We start from the raw sequence: 16,433 nt of genomic DNA, 5'->3' as shown, positions 1-16,433 counted from the left end.
TTGCTGATATCTGTATCTCACAATCATTATCAATATGTACTTTAACAGCTGAGAGAGTATTAAAAACATTATATGTGTACAGTGTACATTTTGGAGCATAAACAAGTTGAATATTTTAGTTCTTACTCTTATAGATACCAAATGTTTATAAAATTAACTGGTCAGTTTGGGTGATTATAAAATGAAATCAGGGGCGCCTGGGTGGCTCAGTTGGTTAAGCGACTGCCTTCGGCTCAGGTCATGATCCTGGAGTCCCGGGATCGAGTCCCACATCGGGGTCCCTGCTCAGCGGGGCGTCTGCTTCTCCCTCTGCCCTCTTCCCTCTCATGTTCTCTGTCTCTCATTCTCTCTCAAATAAATAAATAAAATCTTTAAAATGAAATCATATGAATTCATTAGGTTATCAGATTCCAAAGCTATTAAATACTTCATTATCTACTTAACTCTTCTTCCTCTCCTTTCATGCTTACCAAGTATCATTCTGATTATAATTTGCTTTTAATGTAATTTATCTGTAGAGTTACAAAAATGGATATTGATCAATTTCCTATGAGGATAAACCTTAACAGTAATATTTCTTCATTAATATAATTGAATTGCCATTATGTTTCATATTTTTATGCAAAACCAATATTTGTAAATAAATGTTTTCCTGAGATATTTCTTTGCTTGTTATAGCTGTATTATTTCTGATATGAGAAGACATACCAGTGGCACTTCAGCAATTACACAAGTAGTTAAATATTATAAGCAATGTCTTATTTCCTTAAACTATCAGAATGCTTTTTCCAAAATAAGATTTCCATAAGTATTTGCTTAATTGAACTAAGTTGAGTAGCATAGTCTAAAGCATAACACTTATATTTACATAATGACATGAAAAAAATTCTTGGAAAACATTGTAGTATTTTTTAATGGTACCCTCCAAATATTGATTACCCATTTTCACCAACAACATATTGTATTTTCCTGGAGAGTAACATCTGGCTTATATTTTTGGCCTAAGAGGAAAAGCAGTATATAATACGTATATATGTTAAGTACTGACTGGCACATTGCAGCAGCTTTCTTCATATTTCATGAGGAAGTTCTTAGCAGCTGTTTCTTCCAATACAAGCACAAAGTTACAGTAACATACAATATTTAAAGTTTGATTACTGGTTTGAAAAAAGAAAAAGCAATCTTAGCATTCTACCTGCTGCTAAAGATGGTATCAAGTATGGATAGGAAATACATCCTCCAAAAAATATTGCAGACCTACTTTTGGGAATAAACTCAATGTGTGATTTTTCAGATTAGAAATGCCTTATTTATGATCAGACATTGCATGTGATCATTTTAAACTTTTTATAAAGTTTTATTTCCAGAGGCATTTTATTCTATGAGGGCTGAGTGATTTTTTTTTTTTTTTTTTTTTAGAGAGAGAGAGAGCACAAGCGGGGAGGGGGGAGGCAAGGGAGGGGTAGAGGGAGAGGAGGAGGAGAGAGAATCCCAAGCAGGCTCCATAGTCAGTGTAGAGCCCAATGCAGGAGCTTGATTTCAGGACTCTGAGATCATGATCTGAGCCCAAGTCAAGAGGGTCAGAAGCTTAACTGACTGAGCCACCCAGATGCCCCTTTTAAATGTGTTTGTGTGTATATGGACACCCCCGCTCCCCTCGCCGCTTCTTTTCTTAAAGTGAGTGAATTCTGGTCTAGTTTTATTTTGTCTGAAAAGTATGAATGGGCGAATTAAAATTGGTCTATATTCCTTACTATATTCTACATTTCTCAGTACCTTTTGGTAAAAGAATTAAAAGTTGACATAAAAATAAGATGAAAGATCATTCTATTGGAGGCGGAATGGAAGACTATTATTTCTAATTTATCTACAGATATTGGAGACAAAATGTCTAAGGCATTCAATCAGAGGACTAAAACTTATTATAATTGTCTTCTTTTACTTTTTTTCCCTATTGTGTTTCCTCTGATACTAATTATGAATTTCATGTTGTCAAGTAGTAATATAAGGAACATAGGCTTTATAATCAGACAAAAGAGGATTTGAATTTTGTCTGTACTTACTAACTGTACCCTCACACAAAGTATTTGACAGCGCTTATCTTCATTCTCTTCATGTGTAAATATAAATAATAAGTTTTGCTTCATAATACTGCCAGGATTTAATGAAATAGAATATTTGTAGTGCTGAATACGTTGGGCTGATTACTGGTTGTTCAGATTTCCTCAATGAATTTTTCAGATGGTTGAGGGTTGCAGTCTAGAGTTGGAATTAAAAATAATATTTTCTCTGATTTTCTAAAATGGAAATTTTTAAAAACTTAAGATGATAACTTCTATTAGCCAAAGGGCCTCCTATAGGTCAGACTTAGCATTGGGAACCTTCTAAACATCACTGTTGATATTCACAACTCTACAAGTTAGGAATTTAATAAAAGTAACTTAAAAATGAAACATTTGAAGATCATGAATTTGGAGTGACTAGCTTTCTACAGTAGAGTGTATGAAATATATCTCAAGCTATCCCTTGATTCTGTGTCTTTAATATATATACAACCATTGTGATGCAGTGTATAGGCATTCACATTTTGTATGTTATTGATTTGGTTCGGTGTAAGTCTATCAACTCACTAATTGTTTCTGTTTACTCGTCTGTTCTTTGCCACGTTTCTTCTTTTTCTACTTTTTTGGGGAATAATTATTTTTTTATATTTTTCTTCTTTGTTGACATCGTTATAAAAACTGGTAAAATTTAGATAAAATCTGGAGATTAGTTAATAGCATGTACTAATTTTGAGTTCTTACTTTTGGTGAACATAACATGGTAATATAAGATAATAACATTATAGAAACTGAGTAAGGGGAGAAGGGTATATGGGAACTGTCTATATTATCTTTTAACCATTTTTTTAAATCTAAAATTACTCCAAAATTAAAAATTTATCTTTAAAAAGGAATAAAGACATTTCCAGCAAAAACCAAAGCTTAACAAATTTGTTGCCAGCACACCTGCACTAATGAAAACACTAAAAAAACATTCTTTAGACTGCAGGGAAATAATCCCATGGAGAAGAATTGAAATGTAGGAGGAACTAAAAAGCAATATAAAGGATGATATCTATGTAAATCTAACTAAATATTCACTTTATAAAACAATAATATCTATGGAGTAAAATAAATGTAGAATTAAAATGAATGGTAACAATAGCACAAGGAGATAAAGGAGGAAAAGATTAAAGTGTTCTAAGATTCTAACACTGGAAAGTGGTAAACATACCAATTTATATTAGACTCTAATAAGGCAAGGAGACATATTCTGGGGCATATAGTATAATAAAAATATAACAATTTATATCTGATGAGCTAAAAGAGTAGGAAATGGAAAAAAATTAATGTATTATTTATTTCAAACAATGTATAAATGAGACAAAATAGAAAGCTAATAGGATGGTGGAGAAAAACCAAACTATATCAGTCAGTATATGTTTAAAAAAAAAAAAAGCTTACATTTAGATTAAATATCCAATTAGACAACAAAGTCTGTTCAACTAGATTAAAAAGTATATGCTACTTACAAAAGAAATGTAATCCAGAACAGCTAAAACTAGAAGGATTAGAAAAAATTATGAAAATACTAACCAAAATAAATACTATGTATCAAACAAAGTAATCTTTAAAACATGAAGCACTATTAGATGTATTGAAGGACATTTTCAATGGGAAGATATTGGTATTTTAAATCTGTATGAACCCAATAATGTAGATTGAAAATATGCAAAGCAAAAAGTAAAGAACTCTAAGAAATTAACAGTTCTACAGCCATAGTGGGAAATATTAACATACCTCTCTTAAAACTGATAGAATAAGTAGCAAGAAAATAGGAGAGTTAAACAGAAATAATAAACTTAGCTTGATTGACATATATAAAACACATGATTAGAAAAATATATAAATAAACATCATTTTAAGTGAAAAGTGAAAGCTAAAAATTAGAGGTGAACTTTCTAATTTAATTAATCATACCTAGAAATTCCTAGCGTAAACACTGTACTTAAGGGTGACTTATGAAAGCTTTCCATTGGAAATAAGAGAAAAGGAAATATGCTATCAACATTTCGATTCAACATTCATATGACTGCCCTTCTCAAGTGCAAAAAGAAAGCAAAACAACAATGACCAAAAAAAAAAAAGCACAAAAGAAATAAAAAATAAGAAATAAAACTGTTCATTGTCATAAATAACATGATTGTATTTATATATATATATATACACACCCCCAAAAATTCATAGATAAATGTTTACAGTTGATGGGTAATTTGTAGCATCAATCCTGATATGCAGATAGATAGATACATACATACATACGCATAAATATATATACAAAAATAATTTCGATATTCCATAGAATTCCAATAATTCCATACAAGCCAACAAATAACAGAAAGTAAAATGTAAAGTGGTACTATTTATATTAGTATATGAAATACTACATGCCAAGGAATAAATTAAGTGTAAGATGTTCGGACAACTTTAGATCTTCCTTGACTTCCAGTGGGCTATGTCCAATAAACTTCTCTTAAGTTGAAAGCATCGTAAGTTGAAAATTCATTTAATACACCCAACCTAACGAACATCATAGCTTAGACTAGCCTACTTTAAACATGTTCAGAACACTTACATTAGCCTGCAGGTGGATAAAATCATCTAACACAAAGCTTATTTTATAGTATTGAATATTTCATGTAATTTATTGAATACTGTATGGAAAGTGAAAAATAAAACGGTTGTATGGGTACAGAATGGTTGTAAGTGTATTGGTTGTTTGCCCGTGTGATCACAGGACTGATTGGGAGCCTCTGCCCAGCATGACAACAAAATATCATATCACATATCGCTAGCCCAGGAAAATAACAAAATTCAGAATTTGAAGTACAGTTTCTACTGAATGCTTATCACTTTCACATGTCATAGAGTCAAAAAATAATAGGTCAAACCATCATAAAGTTGCAGACCATCTGTACTTGCAAAGTACACAACATTATTAAGATAAATTATAAAAGAACTAAACAACTGAAAGATTGTATTTTGTTAATGGGCCGGAAAACTAAATATTATAAAGATTCAGTTTTCCCCAAATTCTCTCCAGTTTCAATTTAATTCAATCCCAGTTAATTTTGTGGAATTGAACAAACTGATTCCAAAACATATATGAAAACATGAGAGTTCAAAACCGATCAACATAACGCTGAAAAATAAGAACAATTTGAAGGAGTTTTACTAAAATACATAAAGACGTTGTAATACCACAGTAATTAACAACAGTGTGCTATTGGGACAGGATTAGCTAATAAGCCAAAGCAACTGGATCGGGAGCCCAGAAATACGTGATCATCTGATTTAAGACAACAGTGCCGCTGGAATGGAGTGGAGAAAGGTTTCTTTGGGTATTTTTGTTTTTGTTTTTATAATGATGGTTCATTGGTGAGGCAAAAAATAAATATTTTTTTATCCCTTATCTCAATACTATACACAAAAATCAATTCCAGGTGGAATATAGACCCAAATGTAAAAAAATAAAAAGTGTTATCCACTGAAAACATTAAGGTGATTCAGGGTAATCTAGATCATATTTGCAATGCCTGACTCCAACAAAAAACATGAAATGAAAATATTAAAAACACTACAAAATAATTTCAAAAAAGGCAACCTAATTTAAACAACGGACAAAAGGTTTGAACAGGAATGCACCCTTTTCATGGAACACTACATCAAAAACTAATGATGGAATGTCTGGTGATTAACGTAACATCATAATAATAAAAAAAAGGAATGTACCCTTTTCCTAAGACACAAAAACATAGTCTAGTGTGGAAGAGGCACAGCTGTTGTCTTCCTAGCCTTCCTTTCTTGTCTTGGGTGCCCTTAATTCCATGTTAATTAATATAATGGAATAAAGAACAGAAAGATGTGAATTGTCCTACAGTAAGTGAATGAGAACTAAAATTATGATTTAAGGTACTTTATATTCTTATTTGTTCCCCCAAATATCTGATTAACCAGTATAGCCTCTACTCATTTATTCAGGAAAGTAGAAAATTTAATGAATTTGAATTGTTGAAGTCCAAATCCAAAACAACCTTGTTAGAGAAAAAATCATCCACAGGAATTTGGTTATTTTTTTACTGAAATAATCTTTTTGCAGAAAAATATCAGGACACCTAACTGAGAAACAAGTGAAGTTGGAAAACACAAAACAAAACAAGAACAACCTTAACTTAGGTAATAGGAGTCATTGGTGTCATAGAGAAGGCAAGAATTATTCTCCATAGAATGGATAACAAAAGGTACAAAAACATCAATATATAGATGAAGAAACATAGTTTTGTGCCTTTTAAAGCTTTTAATCTTTGAGTTTGGTTTGCCTGTTGGGAATGTGGTTTGAGTACAGATATTAAGAGGACAGATAAGTGAGGGGAAATAACACTTCTTAGCATTATGGACAAGAGAATTTTTAAATTTAACACTAACATGGAATGTGCTTGAGTCAATAATGATTTGAAGAAAGTTAAGTATTGGGATAATATGTTGATTATAAAAATCATGAGAGGACACGGTACTCTTGATATTTTATTTTATTTAAAGTAGCATGGCAAAGTATAATTTTGCAAGTAATTTATACATATTAAATTTCAATAATTCATTATTTCCTAGTGGCTAATTCATAGTATAGTTCCTGATACTGTCTTCCTGAAAAAGGACCATCATTTCTGAAGCTTAGAAAAGATTAGAACTGACCATATCTTACTAACCTTTCTATTTGAATTTAATATTCCCAAAAAACTAATTTATAAGCCATTAATCCTTCCCCTCATGTTTCACCTCAATGAAACATGCTTTTTTAATTTCCCCCATTGGCAAGTATTCTGCATTTACTATTTATAATTTCTTAATAAGATAACTTCTTTAAGTAATATGATTTTCTGCAACAGTCTAAGTCCTTGCCAGAGAACAAGTTTGGGAGTGAGGAAGGAAATCGTAATTTGAGGACATTGAAGAAAGATGTCAAGTACTTACAACTAATACATTTTAATAAAGGCAAATCTATGTTTGAGCATCAGGTGTCTTAAAGCTTCATCAAAATTCACCTGAGAATTTTTTATACTCTCTTAGGATTTACATTAGCATCCTTATTTTATGACTGTTTGATAGATAGCTTTATCACAGGTAAAAAAATTAATTGAAATAAAATGACAGCCTTCATGATAATCAAACAAATAAAATTTTCTTTATAATCCATAAAGGCCACACTCCTCTCTTGACAGAGTATACGTCATGTAAATGCTTTGGAATCTCGAACCAAATACATGACAAGGAAGAAGGTCCTAGTAATAATTTCTCTTGATTTGGAGAACCATCCTTTTTTCCTTACTTTAATATCTGAGGTAGCTTTCATTTACAAAGTATCTGTGCTCACTACACTCATTTCTTTAAGTAAACAAAAAGCCAATTTTAATTGTTGACCATCACTCCCTCTTATTTGCAGAAGTCCTGCCTTAAAATCCATTTTTGAGTGAGTAAAGTGTTAGCTATTCTAGTCATAAGGCGCTGTGGAAAATTCTAAGTCTGTTTTCTTTTTTTTTTTTTTTGGTTTCTTAGGTATAAGTCAGAAAAATTTTTTTTTTCATTTTTTTTCATTTATTTTTTTTATTCTTATGTTAATCCCCATACATTACATCATTAGTTTTAGATGAAGTGTTCCATGATTCATTGTTTGTGCATAACACCCAGTGCTCCATGCAGAAAGTGCCCTCCTCAATACCCACCAACAGGCTAACCCATCCTCCCACCCCCCTCCCCTCTAGAACCCTGTTTGTTTTTCAGAGTCCATCGTCTCTCATGGTTCGTCTACCCCTCCGATTTCCCCCGCTTCATTCTTCCCCTCCCACTACCTTCTTCTTCTTCTTTTTTTTTTCTTAACATATATTGCATTATTTGTTTCAGAGGTACAGATCTGAGATTCAACAGTCTTGCACAATTCACAGCGCTTACCAGAGCACATACCCTCCCCAATGTCTATCACCCAGTCACCCCATCCCTCCCACACCACACCCCACTCCAGCAACCCTCAGTTTGTTTCCTGCAATTAAGAATTCCTCATATCAGGGTGCCTGGGTGGCTCAGTTGGTTAAGCGACTGCCTTCGGCTCAGGTCATGATCCTGGAGTCCCGGGATCGAGTCCCGCATCGGGCTCCCTGATCAGCAGGGAGCCTGCTTCTCCCTCTGACCCGCCCCCTCTCATGCTCTATCTCATTCTCTCTCTCAAATAAATAAATAAAATCTTTAAAAATCATAAAAAAAAAAAAAAAAAAGAATTCCTCATATCAGTGAGATCATATGATACATGTCTTTCTCTGTTTGACTTATTTCACTCAACATAATACCCTCCAGTTCCATCCATGTCGTTGCAAATGGCAAGATCTCATTCCTTTTGATGGCTGCATAATATTCCATTGTGTATATATATATATATATATATATATATATATATATATACACCACATCTTCTTTATCCAGTCGTTGGACATCTTGGCTCTTTCCACAGTTTGGCTATTGTGGACATTGCTGCTATAAACATCGGGGTGCACATACCCCTTCGGATCCCTACTTTTGTATCTTTGGGGTAAATATCCAGTAGTGCAATTGCTGGATCATATGGTAGCTCTATTTTCAACTTTTTGAGGAACCTCCATACAGTTTTCCAGAATGGCTGCACCAGCTTGCATTCCCACCAACAGTGTAGGAGGGTTCCCCTTTCTCCGCATCCCCGCCAACATCTGTCATTTCCTGACTTGTTAATTTTAGCCATTCTGACTGGTGTGAGGTGGTATCTCATTGAGGTTTTGATTTGGATTTCCCTGATGCTGAGCGATATTGAGCACTTTTTCATGTGTCTGTTGGCCATTTGGATGTCTTCTTTGGAAAAATGTCTGTTCATGTCTTCTGCCCATTTCTTGATTGGATTCTTTGTTCTTTGGGTGTTGAGTTTGATGAGTTCTTTATAGATTTTGGATACTAGCCCTTTATCTGATATGTCATTTGCAAATATCTTCTCCCATTCTGTCGGTTGTCTTTTGGTTTTGTTGACTGTTTCCTTTGCTGTGCAAAAGCTTTTTATCTTGATGAAGTCCCAATAGTTCATTTTTGCCCTTGCTTCCCTTGCCTTTGGCAATGTTTCTAGGAAGAAGTTGCTGCAGCTGAGGTCAAAGAGGTTGCTGCCTGTGTTCTCCTTTAGGATTTTGATGGACTCCTGTCTCACATTGAGGTCTTTCAACCATTTGGAGTCTATTTTTGTGTGTGGTGTAAGGAAATGGTCCAGTTTCATTCTTCTGCATGTGGCTGTCCAATTTTCCCAACACCATTTGTTGAAGAGACTGTCTTTTTTCCATTGGACATTCTTTCCTGCTTTGTCAAAGATGAGTTGACCATAGAGTTGAGGGTCCATTTCTGGGCTCTCTATTCTGTTCCATTGATCTATGTGTCTGTTTTTGTACCAGTACCATGCTGTCTTGATGATGACAGCTTTGTAATAGAGCTGGAAGTCCGGAATTGTGATGCCGCCGGCTTTGCTTTTCTTTTTCAACATTCCTCTGGCTATGCGGGGTCTTTTCTGGTTCCATACAAATTTTAGGATTATTTGTTCCATTTCTTTGAAAAAAGTGGATGGTATTTTGATGGGGATTGCATTGAATGTGTAGATTGCTCTAGGTAGCATTGACATCTTCACAATATTTGTTCTTCCAATCCATGAGCATGGAACGTTTTTCCATTTCTTTGTGTCTTCCTCAATTTCTTTCATGAGTATTTTATAGTTTTCTGAGTATAGATCCTTTGCCTCTTTGGTTAGATTTATTCCTAGGTATCTTATGGTTTTGGGTGCAATTGTAAATGGGAACGACTCCTTAATTTCTCTTTCTTCTGTCTTGTTGTTGGTGTATAGGAATGCCACTGACTTCTGTGCATTGATTTTATATCCTGCCCCTTTACTGAATTCCTGTATGAGTTCTAGCAGTTTTGGGGTGGAGTCTTTTGGGTTTTCCACATAGAGTATCATATCATCTGCAAAGAGTGAGAGTTTGACTTCTTTGCCAATTTGGATGCCTTTGATTTCTTTTTGTTGTCTGATTGCTGTGGCTAGGACTTCTAGTACTATGTTGAATAGCAGTGGTGATAGTGGACATCGCTGCCACGTTCCTGACCTTAGGGGGAAAGCTCTCAGTTTTTCCCCATTGAGAATGATATTCGCTGTGGGTTTTTCATAGATGGCTTTTATGATATTGAGGTATGTACCCTCTATCCCTATACTCTGAAGAGTTTTGATCAAGAAAGGATGCTGTACTTTGTCAAAAGCTTTTTCTGCATCTATTGAGAGGATCATATGATTCTTGTTCTTTCTTTTGTTAATGTATTGTATCACATTGATTGATTTGCAGATGTTGAACCAACCTTGCAGCCCAGGGATAAATCCCACTTGGTCATGGTGAATAATCCTTTTAATGTACTGTTGGATCCTATTAGCTAGTATTTTGGTGAGAATTTTTGCATCCATGTTCATCAGGGATATTGGTCTGTAATTCTCCTTTTTGATGGGGTCTTTGTCTGGTTTTGGGATCAAGGTAATGCTGGCCTCATAAAATGAGTTTGGAAGTTTTCCTTCCATTTCTATTTTTTGGAACAGTTTCAGAAGAATAGGTATTAATTCTTCTTGAAATGTTTGGTAGAATTCCCCCTGGGAAGCCATCTGGCCCTGGGCTTTTGTTTTTTGGGAGATTTTTGATGACTGCTTCAATTTCCTTAGTGGTTATAGGTCTGTTCAGGTTTTCTATTTCATCCTGGTTCAGTTTTGGTAGTTGATACATCTCTAGGAATGCCTCCATTTCTTCCAGGTTATCTAATTTGCTGGCATAGAGTTGCTCATAATATGTTCTTATAATTGTTTGTATTTCTTTGGTGTTGGTTGTGATCTCTCCTCTTTCATTCATGATTTTGTTGATTTGGGTCATTTCTCTTTTCTTTTTGATAAGTCTGGCCAGGGGTTTATCAATCTTGTTAATTGTTTCAAAGAACCAGCTCCTAGTTTCGTTGATCCGTTCTACTGTTCTTTTAGTTTCTATTTCATTGATTTCTGCTCTGATCTTTATTATTTCTCTTCTCCTGCTGGGTTTAGGCTTTATTTGCTGTTCCTTCTCCAGCTCCTTTAGGTGTAGGGTTAGGTTGTGTATTTGAGACCTTTCTTGTTTCTTGAGAAAGGCTTGTATTGCTATATACTTTCCTCTTAGGACTGCCTTTGCTGCATCCCAAAGATTCTGAATAGTTGTGTTTTCATTTTCATTGGTTTCCATGTATTTTTTTAATTCTTCTTTAATTTCCTGGTTGACCCATTCGTTCTTCAGTAGGATGCTCTTTAGCCTCCATGTATTTGAGTTCTTTCTGACTTTTGTCTTGTGATTGAGCTCTAGTTTCAAAGCATTGTGGTCTGAAAATAGGCAGGGAATGATTCCAATCTTTTGGTACCGGTTGAGACCTGATTTATGACCTAGGATGTGATCTATTCTGGAGAATGTTCCATGGGCACTAGAGAAGAATGTGTATTCCGTTGCTTTGGGGTGGAATGTTCTGAATATGTCTGTAAAGTCCATTTGGTCCAGTGTGTCATTTAAAGTCTTTATTTCCTTGTTGATCTTTTGCTTAGACAATCTGTCCATTTCAGTGAGGGGGGTGTTAAAGTCCCCCACTATTATTGTATTGTTGTCAATGTGTTTCTTTGCTTTTGTTATTAATTGGCTTATATAATTGGCTGCTCCCATGTCAGGGGCATAGATATTTACAATTGTTAGATCTTCTTGGTGGATAGATCCTTTAAGTATGATATAGTGTCCTTCCTCATCTCTTATTACAGTCTTTGGTTTAAAATCTGATTTGTCTGATATAAGGATTGCCACCCCAGCTTTCTTTTGGTGTCCATTAGCATGGTAAATGGTTTTCCACCCCCTCACTTTCAATCTGCGGCTGTCTTTGGGTCAAAAATGAGTCTCTTGCAGACAGCATATCGATGGGTCTTGTTTTTTAATCCAGTCTGATAGCCTCTGTCTTTTGATTGGGGCATTGAGCCCATTTACATTCAGGGTAACTATTGAAAGATAGGAATTCAGTGCCATTGTATTGCCTGTAAGGTGACTGTTACCGTATATTGTCTGTGTTCCTTTCTGGTCTATGTTGCTTTTAGGGTCTCTCTTTGCTTAGAGGACCCCTTTCAAGATTTCCTGTAGGGCTGGTTTTGTGTTTGCAAATTCCTTTAGTTTTTGTTTGTCCTGGAAGCTTTTTATCTCTCCTTCAATTTTCAATGACAGCCTAGCTGGATATAGTATTCTTGGCTGCATATTTTTCTCATTTAGTGCTCTGAATATATCCTGCCAGTCCTTTCTGGCCTGCCAGGTCTCTGTGGATAGGTCTGTTGCCAATCTAATGTTTCTACCCTTGTAGGTTACATATCTCTTCTCCCGAGCTGCTTTCAGGATTTTCTCTTTGTCTATGAGACTCGTAAGTTTTACTATTAGATGTCGGGGTGTTGACCTATTTTTATTGATTTTGAGAGGGGTTCTCTGTGCTTCCTGGATTTTCATGCCTGTTTCCTTCCCCAAATTAGGGACGTTCTCTGCTATAATTTGCTCCATTATACCTTCTGCCCCTCTCTCTCTTTCTTCTTCTTCTGGGATCCCAATTATTCTAATGTTGTTTCGTCTTATGGTATCGCTTATCTCTCGAATTCTGCCCTCGTGATCCAGTAGTTGTTTATCTCTCTTTTTCTCAGCTTCTTTATTTTCCATCATTTGGTCTTCTATATTACTGATTCTCTCTTCTGCCTCATTTATTCTAGCAGTTAGCACCCCCATTTTTGATTGCACCTCATTAATAGCCTTTTTGATTTCTACTTGGTTGGATTTTTGTTCTTTTACTTCTCCAGAAAGGGTTTCTCTAATAACTTCCATATTTTTTTCAAGCCCAGCTAATATCTTTAAAGTGATGATTCTGAACTCTAGATCTGACATCGTACTAATGCCCATATTGAGTAGGTCCCTGGCAGTCGGTACTACCTCTTGTTCTTTTTGTTGAGGTGATTTTTTCCATCTTGTCATTTTGTGCAGAGGAGAATAGATTAATGAGAGAACAAAATGCTAGCAGAGTAACAACGTCCCCAGAAAATATACTCTAAACAAATCAGAAAAGACCTGAAGCAGTGGGGAAAGGGAAAGAGAGAAAAAAGAAAAAGAAAAAAAAGAAAAAGATAAAGATAAAAACAAAAACAAACAAAACAAAACAACAACAACCAACAAAAAAAAAACCAGAATGTGATCAAATATGATCAGGCTGGAATATAGATCAGTGCCACACACTAGATTTGGGGTGTATTTTGGTCTTTTAGAAGAAAGTGCCTCCCAAACTTTTAAAGAAAGAAAAACTTATATATGTACAAAAATAAGGGTTGATATGATGAAGGGATGGAATATGACTGTAAAGATGGAAATTATAAAAAATTTTATAAAAGGAATTGATAAGAAGTTGTTTGAAAAAAGAAAGAAGAGGATTTAAAAAAAGAAAAAAGAAAAAGAAAAAAAAAGGGAGAGGATGTGATCAGGCAGGGGAATAGAAAACACCGTATACTAGAGATTTAGGGTATATTTTAATCTGTTAGAAGAAACTATCTCAAAATTTTAAAGAGAGAACAACTTATATATATAAGCCAAAAATATGGGTAACTACTATGAAGGGATGGAATATGACTCTAAAAATGAAAAATAAAAATGTTTTTTTTAAAAAAAGGGATTGATAACATGTTGGTTGAAAAAAGGAAAAAGAAAAATTCAAAAAAATAGAAAAAGAAAATTAAAAAAAATTAACTTTGAAAGACTAAAGAATCATGGTAAAAAAGCCATGAATTCTATGTGCAGTATTCCCCTAGCGCTGGAGTTCTGCCGTTCTCATTGATCGGTAAACTTGGTCTTGGCTGGCTGTTCTCGCTGATCTTCTGGGGAGGGGCCTGTTGCTGTGGTTTTCCAAATGTCTTTGCCGGAGGCAGAATTGCCCCACCCTTGCCCCCTCCCGGCTAAGTAATCTGCTCGGGTTTGCTCTCCGGGGCTTTTGTTCCCTGCGAGCTTTCCGTACAGCTTTGGAGGCAGAGAGTGAAAATGGCGGCCTCCCAATCTCCGCCGCGGAGGAGCCGAGAACTCGGGGCCCTGCTCCTCAGTGAGCCCCCAGAGAAAAGCCGTCAGTCACTCCCGTCTCCCCGGTCTCCGGCTGCACTCTGAGCTCACCCGGCCTGTGACCGCGCGTTTCTATCTCTGGCACCCGACCCCGGGTGGAGTCTCCAAACCCAGCAGATCCCTGAGGTGCACTCCCGCACAGCTCCTCCTGGGGGAGGAAGGTGAGTCTCCCCGGATCTGCCACTTGTTGGGTCCCTGCTGGGGGAGCAGTGGCCCGACTGTGCCGCGGATCACGGTTTATGGCAACCCCGAGCTGAGAGCCCGCGCCTGGGCTCCGCCTCTGCAGCCGGCTTCCCTGCTCCATTACCTGGGAGCTCTGCCACACTCAGGCACCCCCGGTCTTTCTGTGACCCCGAGGGTCCTGAGACCACACTGTCCCTGAGGGTTCCACCCCCCGCTTAGCCACCAGAGTGACGTCCCTCAGCGGGGCAGACTTTTAAAAGTTCCGATTTTGTGCTCCGTGGTTCTATCACTTGCCAGAAGCAGCCGACGGAGGCCCCTCCCCCGCCGTCTATCCTCCCGAATATCGCCTCGGATTCACTTCTCCGCACGTCCTACCTTCCAGAAAGTGGTCGCTTTTCTGATGAGAGAGTTGTTGCTCTTCTTTTCTTCGATCTCCTGTTGAGTTTGTAGGTGTTCAGAATGGTTTGATCCCTATCCAGCTGAATTCCTGAGACCAGACGAAATCCAGGTCTCCTACTCCTCCGCCATCTTGCTCCGCCCCCCCAAGTCTGTTTTCATTTAAGTTGGTAGAGAGAGAAATCTTTGGCAAAAGTTCTAGATGTAATAGCAGAAGTCTTTTGGGTCCATAGTTTGTCTCTGCTAGTTTCTATTTGAAAAGTCTGGTTTCAAGGTCTTCGTCTCAGTGTTCTAGTAATTTGTGGCATAATATTACTACCTCATAATATTAAGAGCATTAAATAAAGTTATGTATATGAAAGTAGTCAACACAGTGTCTGGAACTTTGAACTCTCCATAAATACGATCATTCTCCCTTTTTTTTTTTTTAAAGATTTTATTCATTTATTTGACAGAGAGAGAGACAGTGAGAGAGGGAACACAAGCAGGGGGAGTGGGAGAGGGAGAAGCAGGCTTCCCGCTGAGCAGGGAGCCCAATGTGGGGCTCGATCCCAGGACCCTGGGACCATGACTTGAGCCGAAGGCAGATCCTTAACGACTGAGCCACCCAGGTGCCCCTATCATTCTCCCTTCTAACAAAGATGAAAGCTATCTTGTTTATTTGAATGTTATTGCTTTTTCATAAATAAACAAAGCTTTAATTTGTACCCTACATAGGCTACTTGCAACCCAGTACCAATATTCAGGTCAATTTAATAACTTAGAATGGGATCATACATAAAGACCCGTTTTATGTCAAATGTAATTTATGTTCGCATTCACATCGAAAACCTTCACTTTAAGTTTTTCACCCAAAGATTTTCATCAATTTGCTTGGTGTCCTGTATTTATTCTTTTTAAGAGGTTTAGAAACTGAAACAATATTTCTAGTTCCGGGAGATTACTTCTAATAAGTCACAAATTCAAGTATATAATCCAAGGCTAAAACCTACTTAGATTTATATAAGTTATTTCAGTAAATTGATGAAAGAGAATATATTTTTTCCTCTGAAACGTGGCTTCTTAGGACAGTGCATTTAGTTCTCAACTTCAGATTTACTTGGTGAATAAAGAAAACTTCAAGAAAATGTCATTTGTCATGATTACACAGGTAACCTAGAGAATAGAATATTTCAAAAGACTACGGTCTTTTTTGTTTTCAACTGTGGATTGTCATCAGAGTTTTATGACATAAAAAATGTCAAATGAAAAACAAATCCAGACTTCAAAGGAGAGACTTTATTCAAAAAGATTACTGCAGTAGTGGAGAGCGCTCCCACCATGGGAACTGCAAGCTTCTCAAAGATCAGGTAGGGAAGGGTTGTTCTGCTATCAGAAGGAGTAAACAAGGCTAGAAATTTTAGCACAGGTTTCAGGCAGTTGATTGGGAAATGTCTTTCTTTATGGTCAGTGATTTTGGGGAAGGCTGGTTAAGGAGGGGCTGTTTCTCATTCTGATGCTGCCTAAAGCTGAGTGGAGCTCCAAGTTCAGGGTCCTG

Source organism: Neomonachus schauinslandi, chromosome 10 (genome assembly GCF_002201575.2).
Source record: "Neomonachus schauinslandi chromosome 10, ASM220157v2, whole genome shotgun sequence".
In the NCBI taxonomy this organism is placed as follows: domain Eukaryota; kingdom Metazoa; phylum Chordata; class Mammalia; order Carnivora; family Phocidae; genus Neomonachus; species Neomonachus schauinslandi.
This window is presented reverse-complemented; position numbering follows the sequence as displayed.